The sequence below is a fragment of the Anolis sagrei genome, chromosome 2, assembly GCF_037176765.1.
Source record: "Anolis sagrei isolate rAnoSag1 chromosome 2, rAnoSag1.mat, whole genome shotgun sequence".
Taxonomy (NCBI): domain Eukaryota; kingdom Metazoa; phylum Chordata; class Lepidosauria; order Squamata; family Dactyloidae; genus Anolis; species Anolis sagrei.
This window is the reverse complement of record NC_090022.1, coordinates 227,339,483-227,361,954: the sequence shown is the minus strand read 5'-3', so window position 1 is coordinate 227,361,954 and position 22,472 is coordinate 227,339,483. Positions and strand designations below refer to the sequence as shown.

Genomic DNA, 22,472 nt, shown 5'->3' with positions numbered 1-22,472 from the left:
CTTGGCTTTGCCTCCTTCCACTGTTCAGTGGCAGGAGTGCTCGCCATTGCCGGGGTTGCTGCTGCGGCGCCGCTGCTCTGATCCCGTTGGAATTATTGCAGCATCTCTTCTCCGGTGCTGCTTGCAGTCTGTGCTGTGGCTCCATGCTGCTCTTTTCTGAGCTGTACTTGCCAGACACCCTGCTGGTTGATACAGGCTGGTTGCCTTTCTCGCCCCAATGCTCCTCTGAGGGAGTTGCTGGTCTTGAAGTTCTGGCGGCCACCATTTTGGAGATGCCACCATTTGCTGAGTCATCAAGGACTTCAACTGGGTGTCCTGAGCTGTTCACATCACCAGTAGGATTGACGTCATCCAGAGAAGATTAAGATCTGCTGCCAAGGAATCTATTATTATATCATCTTTTAAGTAACAACCACCAACAACTTGGTCCAGGAAGTCACCATAGTCGGCCTTGGATTAGAATTTGGTAGCTATTTGTGGAGAACTAACTACTGGAGCGGGATAGAGACAGTCGGGAACCTAGCTGACGCCGGCTCACTTCTATGGGTCTCATGGGCTTGCAATTGTTTGGCCTGGCCCAGTGGGATTGTTCCCCTTTTTCTTACCAACTTGCTGCTAATTTCTTTCCAAATTTATCATCTAAAGCTCTAACATCAATTCGTGAGCCGGCTAGTCTTGGCAGATATTATCATCTTGGACTTCAATGGTTAAGTGCTGCTATTAATAACTTGCTGCTATTATATTCTTGCTGCTAATGCTGGTTCCCACTGTCAATCCTGGTTCCTCTCTTTATAAATAACCCTCGACTGGACCCCATTGTTGTGATTCAGCATCATATTAACACTATACTTAATGCTAGCCTGCCTTGCATTTGCACTTTAGATCGCTATTCTCTTAATTATATTGTTGCTGCTCTTAAACCTGCCATAATTCATCTCTGTAATTTGTATTTGTAATTTGCACATGTCCAGGGGACGGGGGCAATTTGGAGGGAAGGATAGACTGCAGGGCAGGGGGAGGTACAAGGGGGAACCCAGTATTCAAAGAGGTATTATTATTAGATCACAGAATTTTGCATAGACCACGTGCTGAAGAAGGGGGAGGAGGACTAGCTGGGGAGGGGGGATAGTATGGGCGGGGGGCCCCTATCGAGGTGGTAACGGGGAGGGGGAGATACTGGAAAGAGAGACCCAAATTACTAATTTGGCCCAAAACATGTAGAAGATCGAAATCACCATTTTGGCCCGAAATATGCGTAGAACCTAAATTATCGATTCGGTGGCTGCACTCTGAATCATATGGGGGCAACCTTTGAGAAAGTGTCACTACTACATAATTTTTATGTTATTGTGCTGCTCCAGTAGAATTATATTTTTAGTCTTGATATCATTTGCAAAACAATTAATATCCAACTTTAACAAAAAAAATCATACTTTTATTTATCTTTATTCATGCAACTTTAATAGAGTCTTCATTGACATCAATAAACAGTTCTGATGCTGTTCAAGTAATGCAACAACATCTTGCATTTATTTAAGGGGTGGTGATCTAATAGTATTTCTTTGCAAGCTGCATTTTGTAACTAGTACAAGAACTCCACGTGATTGTCTTAAAAAGTGCTTTAGGGTATATAGGCAGTGACCTTGGTGAAAATGAAATTCTATTTGCATCAGTATAATGTATCATCAAAACAGTCACTTTCAAATTGGTTAGAACCAAGGATACTGGAAATGCACAACAGCTGTTGCAACCTCAAAAAATCTTGAACATATTTTTCTTTATGCTCACATTATGGACTAATTGTCCTCCATATTCCATGTTCATAAACAAATGCATTATTGAGCTTTATGGGAGAATATAAACAAGCATAGAGCAGACCAAGCTCTTTTATGTTCCATTCATGCTATTTCAAAAAGAAGAGAAGCCACATTAAAACAAAAACACCCGCCCCCCAACACACAAACAAGTCATAGGAATTTACTACTGAAGAAGAACATGCATCCTGAAAACTATTATGATGGCAGCAGCCCTTGAAAAATAATAACCCCATTATAGAAATACTTACATTGCTTTAATTATAAATATTCATGCAAGCATATCACTGTATTGTACTACAGGCTACACAATTCAGATGGACAAGGTGTTTACAAAACTGGAGAATAACTAAGGGAATTTTCAGACATTCCTCAGACACCACTGGGAAGCTTCTTCTCAGCTGTAGTTCTTGTAGTGATGACATTACCTTATTCTCTTAGTGCCTGCTTAGTATTTCAGGTGTTGATTAATCAAGATTACTTATTGATGAAAGGAGTGTAAAATAACCACAAATACTGATTTGGACAAAACCTTTCCATTACTGGCTCTACACAGTAGAATTAATGCAGTTTAGCACCACTTTATCTGTCAAGGTTTAATGCTATGGTATTTTGGATTCGTAGTTTGGGCTGCTAACAGTACTCTTTGGATGAAAAGAGTACTGGTATTGACTGTATTTTTACAAGGTAAAGAAAAGACCTTGTAGAAACACAACACCCATGATGCCATAGCATTGAGCCATGGAGGTATTAAACTGTATTAAACTTCAGTGTAGATGCACCCGTTGTGCAAAGAGATGTCTTTTGGGTCAATAGAGATGCAAATAGAATTTTAGGTTAAAAAAAGTAGCTGGTGGTAGTGGGGGAAAGATGAGTGGTTGATTTGTGTACTAATTTTTCAAACTGCATGTAATAAAAACATCTGACAACTGCAGTGGACACTAGAACAAATAGGTTTCAGTATGTTTTTGAAGTATATACTGCCAGTCCCCAAGTTACAAACAAGATAGGTTCTGTAGATTTGTTCCTAAGTTGAATTTGTATGTAAGTCAGAACAGGTGCATTTTTAAGTGTAACTCCTGCCATATCATAAGAAAGGGTTAGCACCTCTGTGTTGCTTGTTTTGCTGTCTGTGCCCCTGTTCAGAAGATTTCACCTCATTTTCTTTCCCTGTGATAAGTGGAAACAAGGTATGGAGAGAAAGCTTCAGTGGAGATACACTTTTCCCATGATAACTCTTTTAAGAGTGAATTTTCCTTCCTCTCACTTCCTGGTGTATGACCCAATTCTTAACTTTAGACCTCTTCACATGGGTCTCTTGGGCCATGCTGTTGCACCGGCAATCACCAGCAAAAGGGAAGGTGCATGGGGTGGCTTGTGGTGCTCCACACACCCTCAGTCCTCCCCTCATCACATAGAGGGGACAGGAGAGAGTGCTTTGGCACCCCTCCCATCAGATGGCAGAAAGGGCAGCAACACATGGCAATGCACTTTGTCTCACTGCCCTTTCTGCTAGCACATGAGGAAATTGAAGGGAGAGTGCATGTAGCTCTATTGGAGCTATCCAAACTACACTTTCCTCCCCGTAGTGAAGGAGAAAGTGCCTTTCAGAACTTCTCCTCCACTTTGGGAGGAATGTGGGCAGGGCCTGCCATGTTTGTGTGATGACGCACTGCAGGCCCTGTCCTTGCTGCAATTAAAAGCAGGAAAAAGAGGACAAAATTCCCCATGTGAAGAAGTCCTATGAATTGTTTGTAAGCTGGATGTTGGTAACTTGGGGACTGTCTGCATACCTTAGTTTTCTTCCAGAATTGTGCAAGGCAATATGTTGCTCCTTTTCTCCACCTCATACCCACAAGGTTCCAGTGAGGTAGGTCAGGCTAACAGAGTGTGACTAGTTCAAAATAATCTAGACAGTTTTAGTACTCCTGAAGATAGACCTCAATATTCATTGCCTTCATCCAACACTCTAACCACTACAGCATTTGGCCACCTATGTGTTCAAGTAGTTGCTTGGTTAATAATTAACATCTATGCTGAGGTTTTCTTTTCATTTATCAATCCATATGAAAGTGCTAAAGAGTGCTCATGTTCTAGTTTGACATTTCAGCTGCTAGTTGAGCCTACATTACTGCAGAATTTGGGCAATGAGCAGCAGCAGATGGAATGGAGAATGAGTGACAATGAAGTGTTAAAGAACAGACCTGTATGTGCTATATGCCTTGCCCGAATTCATCAGGGTTAGCCATCTGCCATCAGTTATGGTGGTAAAAAAAATTGAAATGGGATTTAACTAGTAGTTTGCTTGGCCTCCGTACAACTAAGCATCATCCTGTGTTTCACCTTCAGGACCAAATGTCTATAGCCAGCCCTATAACCCACAGATTGAGAAGGAATTTTAAAACAAAGTATTCAACACTGAATGTGGGGGGTGGTAGCTTGGGTAAGTAGAGGATGTCTTTTTAAGTTTCTTTTCAGCATTGGGTCAGGCAGGAGGTCTCATAATAGTCAGATATCCTGATCATTGAAAAATCTCACCATGAGGTTTCGAACTAAGGTCTTACGAGGAGTAATTTCATAATATTCCGCAGGATTTTGACTGGTATTACATAGGGTTAATATCAGTCAAAAATCTAGAACAATGCATTGGAGGGCATAACAAGAGGACATAAAGATTAATTGGTATATAATATATTTATAAAAATGAAGTAGTTTAGACAGGTGCAAAGTCATGTTTTATAAGCTGTACTCCTTTTGGGAGACATTTGCAATGTCTAAGGGGGCTTATCATAGGACTTCACAGTAGAAAGCATTCCCATGGTGCCACTAACAAGTCTTCATTGATATCAAAAATATCAGTCTAATTTGTGTGTTATGTTATGATTAGGAGATGACATACATTTGGGATGTTATTTCATGCAGGTTCCAAGAAGTACTTTTGTCATGAAGATCAACTCCACTTTGGAAATTGCTGTGCCGAAGAAAAACATTCAAACATTTGAGGTAGTTTGCCTATCTATCATTCAAATTAACTACATTTTAAAATTCTAGCCAATTGCTGGTAGGTAAAATATTCTGGAGGATTTGATAGTGGGAAGGAAATAGATTCTACAGTGACATTTATCAGCAGTCATACTTATTATTTGTTCCATCAAGAAGTCAAACATAAAGCAATGCCAACTCTATCTGGAAAGCAGGATATTTCATTCCAAGTGCAAATTAGATCTACAAGAGTTTATAAAAACCTACCTATTATCCCACTGCAGGATACAAGTTAGATTCAATGAGCAAAAGCTTTTGAACCCAGTGGGAATTAACTTGTACTTGGTGGGAGGGAATCTACCCTTGATGAGCAATTCTCTCATTTTCAACTCCTTCAAAACTCTTCAAACTATTTATTATTATTACTATTATGAAAACCCCACCATAGTTCAAACAGAGATTAGAATATCCGTGCCTGAGGTATATGAAAAAAAAATAGGAATATCTAATTAGTGTAAGTCATGGTACACATAATGGCAAGGCTGTTTCCACATGGGGATCTGTGGATCAGGTCCAGTGTATTAGCTGGAATCTTAGTACTGGGAAGAAATAACAAAAGTGGTTACGTATGTCAAAATCCATATGTTTAGAATCCTTGTTACAAGACTATTCTAGAGATGTTGGTAAATGTGAAGAGATTTTAGAAGCTATGACAGTTGTGATTGTAAGGTAACTAGGGATAATGCATTTCCTTTTGTGTTGTAACAATCGTAACTGTTCTAATAATCATAGCTGTGGTATGACAATTATAAGTATGTTTGGATTTCACAGGGTGAATGCAGCCTTAAGACCCAATGTGGTGTAATGATTTTGAGTTTTCGACTAGGAGACTGATCCCAGGGTTTGAGTCCCCACTCACCCATGAAAATCCACTGTGTGACCTTGGATAAGTCACATTGTCTCAGCCTCCAATGAAGACAAACAATCCTCCTCTCAACAAAATCTGCCAAGAAAACCCTGTGATAGGTTCATTTTAGGGCTGATGATCTGAAATTTCAGAAATGATCTGAAAGTACAGAACAACACAACATAGCCCCACTACATGGCCCAGTAGCTTGGATTATTTTGAAGCAGAAGGGAAATAACTACTCTAAATAATTTGAAAATTTAGGAGGCTCATAATCTGAGTTGCAGCCTCTCCGACCACAAAAAAGAATTGCTTACCATCATACAATGTCATCCTAAATTCATTCTGAATCAGCATTCAACTCATTTATTTGTTACTTTTTAAAAGTGGGGAGGGGGGGCTTCCATTTTAGGCACAAGAGGAGCTCTGGCTGCAAAGCCATAAATGCCCTCTTTCACCCAGTTCTCTTCCTTTAAAAAAAATTACAAAACAGTGCAGTTTCTGTGCTAATTCCAGGCACCTATGGGAATTTTCTCTCTTGGTTCGCAATGTCCATATTGTTTGCTAACCTTTTTTGTTCTTTTGTAGATATGAAATCAATGCTGCAAAATGCAGCCTGAACTCATTTGTCAATTAGAAAGTTCACTCCCTTCCAGAATACACAAACCTGGGCTTCTAATTCCAAAATTCATATTTCCTTTTATATTAATTGAAATCGTCTCTCTTTTTTTTGCAATACAGGAAGGTCTTAAATGCGAAATTCAGTCAGATTTCCACATTCGCTGGGATTAGGGCCACATTAGTCCATGCTCTGGTTACATCCCGTATAGACTACCTCAACACACTCTACGTGTGGTTTCTTTTGAAGATTGTCCAGAAGCTTCAATGGATGGCAGCCAGATTGCTAACAGGGGCAGCGCTCAGGGAGCATACAACTCCTCTGCTGTGCCAGCTCCACTGGCTGCCAGTCTGCTACCAGGCACAATTCAAAGTGCTGGCTTTAGCCTATAAAGCCCTAAACAGTTCTGGCCCAACTTATCTGTCCAAACCCATCTCCCCTTATGAACCTTCCAGGACTTTAAGATCATCTGAGGAGGCCCTGCTCTCAATCCTGCCGTCATCAGAAGCACATTTGGCGGGGACGAGGAACAGGGCCTTCTCGGTGGTGGCCCCTCAGCTATGGAATGCCCTAGGGATATCAGATTGGCCCCTTCCCTTTTAACATTCTGAAAAAAAACAAGACTTGGCTTTTTGAGCAAGCGTTTGCAGATGCAATATAGCAGATATAGGAACGACTAGACAACGTTATTGAATTTTACTTTTAATGAGGAGATTCTAATTGAAATGTGTTTTTTATTGATATTGCATGTTTTATTTGGTTTTTATATTTATATTAGCTGTTTTAATTGTATTTTATGTTTTTGGTGCTCACTGTAAACCGCCCTGTCGCTTGCGGGCTAAGAGGGATGGTATATAAGCATAGTAAATAAATAAATAAATAAATAGGGGCACATGATTCCCCAAAAGAGTAGAAAAATATAAATTTGAAAAAAGGCAATTTTTAAAAACCTGATAGAATCCCTTTCTTTGGATCTCTATGTCCATCACAACTCTATGTTTAATGCCTGGCAGAAATTGCCCATAGTGTCATATTGGAGGATGTAGCGATTTCTACAGAAATAATTTGAAGCAAATCTGCAAAAGTCAAACTCAAAAATGTTAAGGGCCAATTGTACAAGCTTGCTTTTATGCAAATTACAACTTTATTTTGCTATTGCTGCTGCTGAAAAATGCAGCTAATTTTGATCTTTTACAGCAGTTTTTTTGTTGTTGCAATGACTGACATCCTCAATAGGATGTCTCGATGTATTGAGACAGCTTTCCTTGTTGAGGACGAAAAAAACCTGAGTATTCTTCAGATCCATAGTATTTAAACAGAGTTGAAACACCTCTCAAAACTGACAAGGATGGCCTGAATACGCTTCACATTGTTCCTTGCATGGTGCTTGAAATCAGGTTTGAGATATATGGAGAGAGACTGGCAGCTTTCAAGTTTGCTTTTTATCTTCTATCTGGCGAGTGAAACATCAGCAGGATATTCACAAGCTTTTCCAAGTGAGTTTGCCTTCCAGGGGCTTGTTCAGTAGAGTTCAAATCTCTGGCAAACAGCTCACTATGTCTCTGGTGCTTCTAATGCAAAATACATTGGCTTTTACATTGTTAGCTGTGAGAGCGACGGGCCCAGTGGCACAACAGGCTTTTAAATATTCATCCCTTCCCGTAAATATTAAATATGAAAAACAGAAAAGCAAGTCTTTACTAGACATCAGTGTGTAACAAGAGGACAGAAAAAGCAGATCTGAGGGGAAATAAACTGAAACCAAGTCGAAGATTACTGACAAAGATCTTGAGATATGAGGAAGAGCTAGGGTGGGAATCTGAAAAATAAGGCAACACATTTGAGGTGGCGTGGGAGAAAGTTCACATAGACAAATGGGAAATTTGTATCCAAAATAAAAACACAGAAGAGGCAGTTTAGGAAACAGCAAAAAAAAAATCTATAAAGCTTTAGCATAGATTGGAATCTGGAAGATTAACACAGTGTTGTTATCATCTTAATTCTACATCCTTCATATTGTTTTTATTTTTTTTAATAAATATGGTACTTTACTATTATTTGGCTGATAAACAATCCAGGTTTTTCCAGATTTTTTTTGGACCAAACAAATGCAAACATGACTCAAGATCTTCATTATCAATTGTTAGACCCTTCGAACCACAAGGAGAGGCAGGTAATGAAATTGTTGCTGTTCACGATAATCTTAATTCAGTAATATGAGTTACATGTCCTATTCCTCAGAGGTTGGAATTAACTGGCTTTCAGCAAATAGCTAATTACAGTACTCTACTCTTCCAATAGTGAAGATATAATGAAGTTATGACACAATGGCATCTTGCCAAGATTACATTGTATATGGCTCCACTCATTTTGTGGTGTAGCTGCAAGTGATTTGTAATTTTTAAAGTTCTGGGAGTGTGACCTCACTAAATAGTTCTCAGCTGACTTGTGCTGTTGGCGTTGGTGTTGAGGCAACCCTGAGGTTGATTGGATTAATAGCACAAGATGTGTCATTCAGATTTTCAAAGTAACCACTAAGGCCCCTTCCACACAGCTGTATAAAATCCACATCGAACTAGATTATAGGGCAGTGTTGGCTCAGATAATCCAGTTCAAATCAGATATTGTGGATCATCTGCCTTGATATTCTGGGTTATATGGCTGTATAGGAGGGCCCTTAGTAACTATTGGAAAGCAAAATTATGTTTGAAATTGAAACTTTTAGTGGTAATTCACAGCTGTGCTTGGGTCTTGAAACTATCATTGTAAGTAATTTTTGAGACTTAACTTTCCATGGTTTGTTTCTGGGTGAGGAATGGCACATGTGGCTTTTGACAGATGGGGATCAAGATCAGATGTGGCTCCTGAGCCAGATGCAATCTGACGGGAGCTTTTCTGTCAGCTTTGTATGGTACACATGAAAATATACCTTCCATCTGCCTTGTCATGTGCCACACACACCAAAGTCCTCCATCTGGGGCTGGTGTACCCAGTCCTTTCCTGAACCTTGCCTTATAAATCCATTTTTGGATTTGTGTCATAGAATGTAAATAATTCTAATTTGTGAAAAGGAAATATAATCTTTTACAGACTATCTTATTTTTTAATAAATCTGTCATGAACCAGATTTTAATTTGCTTTCAATTGATGTGGTTTCATTTGTCTTGGTTCCAATGAAAATAACACCAGTTCACATCACCGTATAAGCTTAACTGGAGCATTGTTGCACTGAAAAAATAGGAGACTTATCCCAATGTAGAAGGCCATCTGGTCTGCTAACTTTTCATATGGAAAGGTCTTCATCTAATCACTCTCAAGTGAGTTAGCTTTTGCCATCCTGCCACTGAATCGTTATCTAGACAGCTAGAGGAAAGAAAAGATGTCTGGCACATTCCAAAATTGGCAAAACGAAAGCATTCATTATTTCCCTTCATTTTTCAGATCTCATCCAAATGAGCCTTGTTTGACTTTCCCCAGAGCTAATTTTCCTTAATCCGAGTGGAAAATGTATCAGAGCATATGGGGAAAGCACATTACTTCCACGGTTAAAGTAGGGTTCATTATATTTTGTAATAAGGCCAAACAACAAATAAGGAACACTTTACCCAAAATGAACTTGACAGAGAGTATGGAGAAAATGGAACATCAATAGAAATTATTGCTATAATAGATACACAATATTATTGATGCTTTGCTAAGCACCTAATGAGATCAGTGGTTTGATTCAGCAAGAGACTTTGTATGTTTTTCATTGTGTGAAGAAGATGTAGGTCTATCAGAAAAATCATTTGCAGCAACAAACATTTATTTCATTATTTCATTATTTGTTCAATTTATCCCCCATGTTTGTCACACCATAGGAACTAAGTTAGCTTTGCTGTTGCACACAGCCCTATATCCCAGAATATCAAGGCAGAAGATCCCACAATATCTGCTTTGAACTGAGTTATCTGAGTGCACACTGCCATATAATCCAGTTCAATGTGGATTTTATACAGCTGTGTGGAAGGGACCAAAGAGTCCAATACCCAAGCCACTACATCACATTGGCTCTCAGGATGGTTTATGATAATTTAAACTTAACATTTAGTTTAAATGTTATTTTACAAAAATAAAAACAATTTAAAAAACTAAAACAATAAAATCCGGTTTACTGAAGCTTAGACTTCCTTCTGTGTGATCAGGGGGATGAGGGGGAAGCCTGGATGGTGTGAGGCGGGCTCCACTGATGGCTTGTGTGAAGAGGTCCAAGGAGAAACAAGAGTTTCGTAAGATCCCCATTGCTGCCAATGGGCCAGATATTTCGAGATCTTTTGGTTACCAGATCAAAAAATTGATTTTTTTTCTGATTGAATTCGGGAGGCTCCCAAAAATGGGCCTGGGGGTTCACCAAAATCCAGATACCAAAAACAGAACTGAATTGCACACTCCTACTCTCAACTGAAGCTTTATCAATCTTTGTTTCCACAACAAGCCATTTTTTTTCAAAATCAAATTATCACAGAGACTGGAAGTAAGGTGAAATCTTCTGAAAAGGGGCACAGACAACAAAATAAACACCATAAGGGTTTTAACTTTTCCCTATGCTGTCCAAAGCTAACACTAGAACACACAGACACACATATTTGACTGGAGCTACACTAAAAATGTACCTGTTTCAACTTACATACAAATTCGACTTAAGAACACAGTCTCTGGGCTCTTCCTTGCAGCCATATAACCCAGATTATTTATGCAGATAATCCACAATATCTGCTTTGAACTGAATTATCTGAGTCCACACTGCCATATAAACCATTTTAATGTGGATTTTATACAGCTGTGTGGAATGGGGCCTTCGACACTACTGAAATCTGAGCCTTTAGGATCAAATTTGAGTCTAGGAATTTGTCCAAGCTGCAAACCTGAGATTGCAGGGGTAGTATAACTTTATCCAGCTCAGACTGATTCCTCTGAATTGTCTGGACCGAGTTTCAATTTGTTTAGTCTCATCCAGTCCTTTACTGACACTAGACTAGACACTAGTTTACTACCTTCTGTCTTGGAGTTAGGTGAGAAAGGGCATAATCACTTTAGTAAATTTACCTATCATATGATGCTTTCACCACAGTTTGGGGACAGAGCCTGCTGGATCTTATCAAATAACATAGAGCTACTTCCAGCAGAATGTGTTCCAAAACTGTGCTAAAAGCGTCATATGAGGAAGCATCAAGAACATGGGAGGCTTTCCATGTTCTCATTGCCAGCAATGAGGTGAGCATGCTTGGAAGATGGCCAGTAGCATTTCCCCCATGTTATGGTGAAAGCGACACTGTGAGTGAAGCATGGCATAGGGTAAACAAATTCTGCATACTGTTGACACAAAACTTCAAAACTCCAGGTGACCTCTCCCAAAAATTCTAAAACCTCTCCCATCTTTGGTCTTTCTTGAAATTGATCAAGGATTTCTCTACCTTAGCGTTGATTTCAAAAGGAAGCACTGAGTAGAGTGGTGAAATATTGTTTTGAAGGAAATAGTGGGGATACAGTGATGGCAGCCAGAAATGGCTGCACCCTTTTGGCCATGCTGATACTTTTCCCTCTCTGGAGAATGACCCTTAACTTATCCATGGGTCATATGCATAATTTTGGCCCCAAAACCTGCCCTTCAGGTCAACTTATACATGATTATAAATAGTAATGAAGATCATGTTGTTCCCCCTAGCCCAGTGAATATCTTTGTCTAAATGCTCATAATGCTTAACACTCACCCTGCCCTCAAAAAAGCAAAGCAAAACAAAACAAAGCTGGCCATCTATACTATTTATTTCAAAACTTTTAAGCCTCTATTATTATACTAGGGCCATGACCAACACATTCCACAGATGAAAACTTAGAATCTCAGCTAGATCGTGTGTTTATTTCTTTGTACAAAACATCTGGCATTTCGGAACAGACTAGTCAGAATCACAAACAAAACTCTAACAATAAAATGACAAGTTAGCAACAATAAAGGGAGGAATGGCTTTTGCTGATCCAAGCTTGCTTATTAGTACAGATGGTTACAAAGAACAGAAAAAGTCCTGAATCCAGCTACCCTATTTATTTGTGTTATCACCAGGTACTGTAGTAGCTCATGAAGCCATCTTCAGTGCTGATTGCTTAACATCCATCTCTAGAGTCTGGAAAGAGTTATTTCTGGACTGCAAGTTCCATATTCTCCCAGCTGGTATGGCCAGGGACCAATAGGTTACCAGTAGATATTCTAGTAAAAAAAATGTTCCACCCTTCAGTTGGAGCAAAACTACCAGAAATCTCCATGCTGGTTTGGCAATCTTAGAATTTTAATATGTGTATTTATATAATTCTTACAATGTGTGTTTTAACTATGCTGTAAGCCACTTGGAGCCATGAGGAGACGTGAGTAAATAATCATCGTCGTTGTCATCGTCGTCGTCGTCATCATCATCATCATCATCATCTGTGTGTAGTGCAAAAGCTAACTCTTCCAAGCTCTAAAGCAGAAGATGAAATAAATGCACATACATAGATAATGAGCATTTCTCTAGGCAAGGGTGGTCCCTACAATATAGATCCCATGGAAAACCAGTTGGCAAACCCATTCTCACTTATCTAGGGATATTTTATTGGAAATCTGAAAAGTGTAATAAATGGGTATAGAAGGCAACACAGTGGCCAAAATGGCCAGTAGTCAATTTAGAGAGTTGCTAGTCAGCCAGTTTGGACAAAAAAAGTAAATGTGCTAGATATACTACTGTACTTGTGAACTGAATTTAGAACAGCTATAGGGAAAGCATGGCACAAGAGCCACATTCAACTCCAACCTGTTTTGTGATCCCAAAGCCACCAAAATCCTGAAAGTCCTAGACTCCCAAAATGCTTTTTTTTAAAAAAAAAAAAAGGAGAGAAAAAATTGCATGAGAATTTATAAAATTGCCAGAAAATGCATTAGTCTGGCTTTATTTACACACACATGGAGCCAACCCCATCCTATGGGTAGATGGGAGATGAACAAAAACCAGCTGAAAATAAATGTAAACCAAAAATGGAAGTGATGGAAAGAAAGTTGAATTAAAAACAGTGTATCCCACTGGGAAGAGGTGAATGAAAGGGGGAAATGGCCTGGTATGGCATAGGTTCTGGTATGGCATAGGTCCTGTATATTACTGTTTTAGACCTAAAATGTCTATTGCTGATTTAGACCTAAAATGAGCATTGTTAGCAAGCAAATCTGGAAGATTCCCAATGCTAAAATGTAGAGTTGTCCCTTTCCTGTAATAAGAACAGAGTGGAGGTTGCTTAAAATAGCTTATCCTAGGTAGAGGGATACACATTCAGATTTGGAAGAATGTTAATTGTTACCTATTCCCAGATGAAAATGTGGGTTTTCTAAAACTTTGAAAACTCTATTGGGAAGAATAAATAGACCATTGAGAAGCTTGTGCTGTTTCGTCCCAGTACTTAAAAGTGCCAAAGAATTGCCTTGAAATTATTCTATATGAGGAAAAAACATGGCAGTTTTTGTTAAAAAAAAACCCCAAAACCAAAAAACAATTTCTATGTAGGAAAAAAAAAGAATCTATTTTCTACACAGAAAGTATGTTTCTATGCCAAAAATAATTCTAAGTGATTTTCCCTGCAGAACAATTCCTCTCACTACTTTGGGTCTTTTAAATGTTTGAAAAAGAATATCCATCTCCTGTAGTAAGGAAAAAGCTGCCATATGTATTCATGCTCAAATGGGAGAACAAAATACAAGGTATTCAACATGTCAAAGATATGCATTGTCTTCCAGATTGCAACCCCCATCAACGCTAGCCAGCATAACCAATTATAAGGAATAATGAGAGAGTTTAACATCTGGAGGGACACACAGACCTCATTCCTAGTTTATATAAACTAATGTTCCAGTTCAGGTCATTTTCACCAGCTGGAAAATATAAGAACCAAACAACACAACCATATTGAACTAATTAGTCTTATTGATTGAAGTTAAGGAAGGTTAATACAAGTGTGGTATATTATGCTGTTTTAAGACATTTCACTTAGCAAACAAGGCAAGAGGAGGCATAGGGTAATAATTAATTCTTCTTTGAAGTCAACTGTGAGCTTTACTCAAAATCCGTAGTAATGTCTGCTTTGGATTCCCTAGACAGCTATGTATTTAAGGCTATGAAATCAACATAGACAGGAAGTCAATAGCTCAAATACGTGCCCTCTCATAGTTGCAGAAAACAAAAAGGCCAAGAAGAAAGGAGTTAAAAATCATTTGTTGACATGCATACTTATGCACTCAGATTTTTAAGAGTTGTGTCTTTAAAGATGCATTATCCACTGTCAGACTTCTGGGAGCAAATTAAATTCTCTTTACCTCTTTTGCAGTCACAACAAACTCAAGTCTGCTAAAATGTGGCTAACAAATTATTGGCAAGTCCAATATGTTTGATAGGAGACTAATAAGACATATATTTTAGACTGTCTACCTAAACCATGCTTTATGCACCCTCGCACCGGAGGCCCTTTTCAGGCCCTTTTCAGTCTCCTAACTTACAATTCACAGATGAAAGATAAGTGGGCAAGATATATGGAGACTTCTCTTCAATGAAAGAGAGTTTATTGTCCTCATTATCACACTTGTTACCTGCATGCATCTAGGTGGGTAACTAGGCCTTTTTCAGTTTCACTGATTTTTAACCAATTATGACCACTACATCATTTTATTTATGAATTATTTCAACTTTTCCTATCATATTTATCATCACCTTGATATCTGATGTTGATGGAATGTTGGTACAGTGGATCTTTGCTGGGGTTTATTCCAGGATCCCCAGAGATACCAAAATGACACACTTTCCCTTGCCTTTAATGAAGGCTCAATCCCATTGTTTGCCCCTTCTGAGCTCCCCCACAGACACATACTTCTCCATTTACTTATCTCACCCAAGGTTTTATCAATCTCATTCTGTGCATTTGGCCCATCCACCATACTTTTATTTTATTTCTTCATCATGTTATTTTGCGTTTGTTTATTGCTTTTTCCATTATTTTATATATTTTATTTTGATGTTATTATTTGCTGTTTGTATTTTTATTTTATTTTGTTGTACTGTAGTTCTGGGCTTGGTCTCATGTTAGTCAGCCCGAGTCCCCTTTGGGAATATGATGGTGGGGTATAAATAAAGATTATTATTATTATTATTATTATTATTATTATTATTAAAATCTGTGGATGCTCAAGTCATCTTATATGGAGCTGTGGTATTCCTCATATAAAAGGGAAAAATCTTTTTTTTAATCAAGTTGGTTGAATTTGTGGCTACAGAACATAAAGATATGTAAACCAATTTTACAACATCGGCTACTTTGTATATAAGTTATAGAAAAGAGCATGGCATTCTTTTAGAAAAGAGCAGTGACAAATACATAAGTTAACACATTCATAAATTTTCAGTACATATTTATGATTGTGGCACTACTGTTACAATCAGAAATGCTATCCGCAACCCTGCCTTTCAGCCATCAGCCACACTTAGTGATGGAGGTCTGTGTTGCTGGCAATCAGGGCACAACAGGATGATGTTTCCAACCCCCTCCTTCCAGCAAGAAAAGGAGTTGTGATGAGGTCCTGAATCAGTGTTTTTGCACTGAAATTCACTCGTGGGAGGGCTCTGGAAATATCATCCTACTGCATTCTGATTACTGGCAGAACTCAGTTCACTCCAACTATTAAGATAGGTTTGGGGAGTCAATTCAGGAAACAATGCATAGTTAATTATTTTTAGGGCTTTATAGTATGAAGCCACTATTCCATGTCAGTCATGCACTCATCGATACAAGATACTGTACATTTTAGGCAAATATTACTATAAATTATAAAATAAGCAGCTTGGAAATCACAAGGGAGAGGAGGAGAAAAAGAGAATCTTACTCCCTAATGACACTTCAGTGCAAACATGCCACACAGAAGTGGAAAGGACCTATTGCACAAGGTACTGGAAACAGTTTGGGATTATTCCCTATTGACAGGATTTTACCATCAATAGCAAAGGCAGGTTAATCATGGGAGGAGACAGACTGGTAGTGTGATGGGCATGGTGTCATGCAATAGAGGCTGTCACATTTGGTGCTGCTTCACAGAGCCAGTCTTAAGAAATGGGGCTACAAAGTGGAGTCCACAACATGGAAGTGTGAAGAAGGAAAACCACAGACCACTTAATGCAATTCAGCCTGAGACCCACTACATGCACAATGGAGGACCTTATTACAGTGACAACAAAGACACTTGAAGTTTCCAGCTTCTGGTCAAAGGAAATTTAGTATAATGCCAAGTTTTTAACTTTGTTTGTGGTTTTCCATACATTATAACTGTATTTCCAATTTGAATTTAACATTATAAATAAATAAATAAATAAATGCCAGTTTAACTGCCTCATAAAATAAAGTCCTTAATGTCTGTGATATAGATTTTAGACCACCATGGCTACAAAAGAATAACATTCCACATATGCTGGAACACATAACTCTAAACTGGAGTCTCTTAGCCTTTCCCATTCCCAGTTTTTTTAAAACAAACTATGAAAGGTAACTATTTCTAATATTCTTCCTTTTATTTCAGAGTAAAAGTTCCTATTTTTCATTCTCTGTCCTTTTAGGGTATGTCAATGATTAAACATTTGATTTTATTAACTCAGGCATTTGATGGCTAAAGATAATGAAGACTTTCTTCTGCTATTATGTATTTGTATATTTTCAGCATTTTGCAAACTGAACTCCAGCTGGCTATTTGTAAGGATGGGACTTCTAAACTTTTCAACTGATAACCACTGACAGGACATGGACAGTTTAATATAAAACTCTCAATACTTTTCATTTCTATTATCATTAACAAAAATGCATGAGCTTTAGGTTGGCTTGTCTCACTTGCGAAGCTGATACACTGAAGATTGTGGTTAAAGAACTGTGAATGAAAATGGTTTCTGAACCAGCCCACTTACATTTAATCAAGTTGAAATGGTTCAGAAGGGCTAGAAAGATATGGACAGAAGAGACCTAAAACAGAAAACTTGAATCCACATTGTTTGTTTGTATTAAATACATTGTAGGATGTTTCCAAACAGAGGCATCCTGGTGCTATTATTCAGAAGACATTGCCTTTTCCTCCTTAATAGATTTTCTGTAGTTGGAAAAGCAATATCAACCTGGACAACAGGGTAAATTTTCTAGTACGAATATACAGACAGCACAAGAGGTGCTCTTCTTGTTGTTTGTAGCTATCATTCATAGTTCTTAAGTACTGTTTTGGGAAAGCAAGCAAGGAATGGTTAAAACTGAGTAGGTCTGAGGAGACGTTTTTCAATAAACCCTGCCCTACCTTCCTGCAATTGCTGCATAATATTGTCCCCCGTCCCACTCCTCCGGTGCACATACACACTAAAGAAGAGAGAGAGAGAGAGTACACAAAGCCAGAGTAGCAACTGCGAAAAGCTCTGCACATAAAATACCGAGTATAAATCTCACCTTCATACTGTACCTTATAAAGCTCAGGTGTTTGAGATGCTTGGACAGACTCCCATAAGGGTTTATTACCCTGAAGAAAGCAAAGCACAAAATACACCTCATGCCTATAAAGGTCAGATGATTCTGTTCCAGCTGTTTCCCAAATTTATTGGCATTCCTGTGTCCCCGTCCCCCCCCCCCCCATCCCTCCCATGATAATCCAAAGCCTGATCCCTAACAAAAGTGAAATGAGAACTTTGAATTGTTACCTCAAGGCTTCTTCAAAGGCTGGAAAGTCCACTCTGAATTCTTTTGAAATGCTTCATTTAAATCACAAACCCATGTACCAAACATGTCTGTAATAGTATCAGACTTTGTGTCTCAGTCAGAGGCATTTTCTACCCAAATCAGACTTTGAAGTGTTGCATAAGTGTATGGAGTATGCTTAAATTTGTAACTTTTACAGCTGATAGACCATAATCCCTTAAACCATTTTGCCTAGAGCTTTGTTGTTAATTGCCATCAACTCAATTTTGACACATGAGGGTCCTACAAAGGGAGCTCTCCAAGTCACCCTGTCATCATGAATGATAATTCTTCGACTGTGGGTGAACCTATACTCCAGAATTAATGGCATTTGACACTAGTTTAACTGCCATACCTCAATGCTTTGGAATTATGAGAGTTGATGTTTGGTGAGGCACCAGCATTATTTATCACGGAAGATTAACGACCTTGACAAACTACAAAGTCCAAGATTCCATAGCATTGAGCCATGGAAATTAAAGTGGTGTCAAGTTGCATTCATTATATGTTGTAGATGCATCCAGAGTCTCCAAACTGAAATGTGGTCTTTTTATTTTCCTACTGCCTTCTACTTTTCCAGGCATTTTTTAAGAAGTGTACAATTTGGTTAAACCCCATGCCATTTTCGGTGTCAGAAGTTTGATTCTCCCACCATCTTTTTTTTCGGGATCTTCTTGAATTTGGGCAAGCAAAATTCCATTTTTTGATCTGGCAGCTGAAAGATCCCTTTTAACTCCGGGAAGATTCGGCCTACTGATAGCAATGGGGAAACTTCTGAGGCTCCCCTTTTTATTATTTTTAGGGCATCAGTCATAAGAAACCACTTTTCTTTCTACTCATATCCTTCAATAAGACCTGGGTTCAAGCATTAGACTTAATAAATCTCCTTTTCTGGAATCATTTCTCCTCATATCCTTCAATTGGTTGAGGCATCATACTTAAGAAATGATTTGGGGGGGGGGGGTCGTCTCCCCTAATATCCTTCAATAAGACCTAGGTTAGGACATCAGGCATAAGAAACTATTTTTTTCTGCGAGTGCTTGCCCTCAACACCCTTTCAATGAAGCTGAGTTAAGACATTCTTTTAAAACACATATTTCAGTAGGAGCTACACTTCCTAAAGAAGCATTGGCTATTGTTTTAAAAAGATATATATTACCTCCTTGTTTTATGGCGGTTTTATAAATGGCAAGATGTCTCTATCCCACATTTGAAGCTTGTGTTGTGTGAAGGGCACCATAAGTGGCAATTTCTTAAATGTGTAGAAATGCTTATTTGTTCCTATTTGAGTCAAAAAGCAAGCCAAGACATTCAGAGCTGCAAGTGGCACTGAGAACTTAGATCACTAACATGATCTCTCAAAAGCCTACTTGCAACAGAAAAATGGAGGTCCAGCTTGGCTAAAAGACATGCCATGGCTTTCCCCTGTTCTGATTGGATCAACAGACAGGGCCCACCGGGAAACCCTTGTGCAGGTGCACGGCTGCCTCTTTGCGCTCCACATGTAGCTGAATGAAATTAAAAGTAGTTGAGGTCAGCAGCCGCATGTTCTGTTGCAGCTAAAAGCCGAATCAGCCAGAGCCCGTTTTGAAAAATGGATCCATGCACAGTTCTAATTATTGTCTTTTCTAATGAGTCCTGCCTTCTCATGATGTGTTGAAAGTGCAACATTATTAGATTAGTTATCTATAGAGCTTATAACTGAAATGGAAGGGAGAAGGTTTGAGGAAAAGAGACAAAGAGAGTTCTGGAGGTCTCAAAAGCACGGATTTTATTTCCAGCTGGGGCTCTGGAGTGAAGCTATGTCCAAAAGCATCCAGAGCCCCGATATAAGTGTTGACAGCCTTTTTATACCCTCCAATAGCAGGCAAACAAAGAACATGCTTCTACATACATTGACGTCATTCTCTGCGTCACTTTAGCATCACAGAAATATCAAATTCTATCTTCCAACATACAAAAGGCATGTCTCTGTGTATTTCTTTCTAGCAGCAGCATACAGCTTACAGCTTACATTCATCTATCAAGGGGCCTACTTTGACCTGTCATGAGGCTCCTTACTTAGAAGCTAGATGCTGGGCTCGGTACCAGTCTCTGTATAGATAACATGTCCCCCTCTTCTGGAATGTTCAGCCCCTCTCTTGCTGTTCCTGGACAGCAGCTTGGATTTCTGATACAAAGAGAGCCTGATTTTTCTATACATTTCAGTGCTTGTAAAAGTACATACAATTTATACCAAAAAAATCTATTTTTCCAATATCTCCTCCTCATAAAAACATCATTTTTTTCAAATGCAAAAATATGGACAATAGATTTGGCAGTCCTCTCTCTTAGGGTACTTTTGCCTAAGCTCTTGCATAGCAATTACTACACCATATGCTTGAGTCATTTTCCGTCAGAACTGAAAACAGTCACCAACATTATCCAACATTATGCCATTACTTTTTACTGTATGTATTTCCGGTTGAGAACCATTGCTCTATCATCTTGACAAAAATAAACTTTGGAGACTAGCCTACAGTTATCCAGTAAAATAGGATCTAACAAAGATTCAGAAGACTTTTCATTGGGCATCTTAGGACCACACCTTGTAGCAACATGGCAATCATTATTCTTTGTACTTGTTTGGTCAGTCCCCCTCTGGCCTGTTTTATAAGCCAGAATGGGCAAGGATCTAGTACACAGGTGGTGGCTCCAAAGAACCTGTCCATATCCTTGTGCTGCAAGTATTCTAGTGCTGAGATTTCACTGACGGTTCTGACCCAATCTTACAAAATTAAATCAGCCACTATAACAACAATCTTGCAAAATTAGATTAGCCACTATAATTAAAATTATAATATCATTTGAGATTACTCAAACAACTTAATAATAGCAAACTTTCCTAGATCCCCTCCCCCCCAGTCATTCTCAAGTATGGTTTCCTCTTCAATTATGACAGATGGGACAGAGAAGCCATTATAGGTGGAAGAAATTGGCCCAAACCCTACAAGGGGCTGGGAGATGCCCCCCACTCCCACCTACACATTCCATTTCACATAGTTAAAACAAACCTCTCACTCCTATAGAGGATTTTTTTTCCCCAAGGGACTCAAGTGGTTCCATGAGAGAAAACAGGACAGGAAATCTTATTCTATGAACTTCCTTTACTTGGCTTATTTCAGAATTGAATAATACATTTGCACATAGAAAAAAGTAATTTTATGGCCAGGGAATATCTGCATTATTTGTAGGTGACACATGCATTTGTTTCAGTGAAAGTCAGAAGAGCTATTCCTCTATTCCAGTACAGGCAGTCCCCAAGTTACGAACAAGGTTCTGTAGGTTTGTTCTTAAGTTGAATTTCTTTGTAAGTCAGAACAGGTACATCTTTTGAAGTAACTCATAGATAGATGATAGATAGATAGATAGATAGATAGATAGATAGATAGATAGATAGATAGATAGTTTTGGATAGCATAAGGAAGGGTTAAGACCCCTGTGGTGGTGGTTTTGCTGTCTGTGACCCTGGTCAAAAGATTTCACTTCATTTTCTGTCCTTGAAATAATTTGGATTTTGAAAAAAAGGCTTTTATGGAAACAAGGATTGGTACTAAAGCTTCAGCTGAGACACCTTTTTCCCATGATAACTCTTTCAGGAGTGAATTTCCTAGAAGGTCAGCTTTAGCACAGCAGGTTAAACCACCAACTCTAGTCAGTCTTATCAGTCAAAAGGCTGCCAGTTCAAAGTCAGGTCAGGGTGAGCTCCTGGCCATTAGCTTAGCTTCAGCCTACCTAGCAGTTCAAAAGCAAATGTGAATAGAAAAATATGTACTGATTTTTTAAAAGCAGGGAGATATTCTGAGGCACCATAAGGAATGTCAGCCATTTGATCCAGAAAGGAGGAAGTTACAAACAAGCTTGGATTTAGGCTAAGATATTTGCTTTATATTTGCATGTTTTGGAAGGTTGCATAATAATCTGTATAGGTTGTCACTGCCTTCCTTCACATCAACTCTTTCTGAAATGAGATAACTTCATTTTATTATGTATACCTTGGATGTGCAAAACTAAAATCTTCTCCCTCTATTGCGGCTAAACATTTGTGCACACCTTGCAAAGTTCACTTTTGGTGACTTGTAACTTTAATAAGTTCATATTGACGCCATCATACTAACTGGATCTTATTTACAACTATGCCTATTAAATTTAGTAACAGTCATTTCACAGAGGAAAATCACATAGGAAGCTAATATTCTTGGGGATGTTTGTTACCAAGGTAACAAATAAAATTCTGGCTATCAGGGAGTACTTTGCTTTCAATGAAGAACTGAATTTTTTTCAATTATTAGGTAGGACAGAAAAGTAG

At 38.6% G+C, this 22,472-nt stretch overlaps 1 long non-coding RNA gene across 1 annotated transcript in view; it reads right to left on the bottom strand.

The window, feature by feature from the left end:
- The window catches only part of LOC137096433 (uncharacterized), a 39,606-nt gene that overhangs the window by 13,338 nt on the left and 3,796 nt on the right, over positions 1–22,472 (bottom strand). Inside the window, exon 2 of the long non-coding RNA XR_010909468.1 lies at positions 17,840–17,909. This is a non-coding gene — a long non-coding RNA (uncharacterized lncRNA). The remainder of the gene's footprint in view (positions 1–17,839; positions 17,910–22,472) is intronic.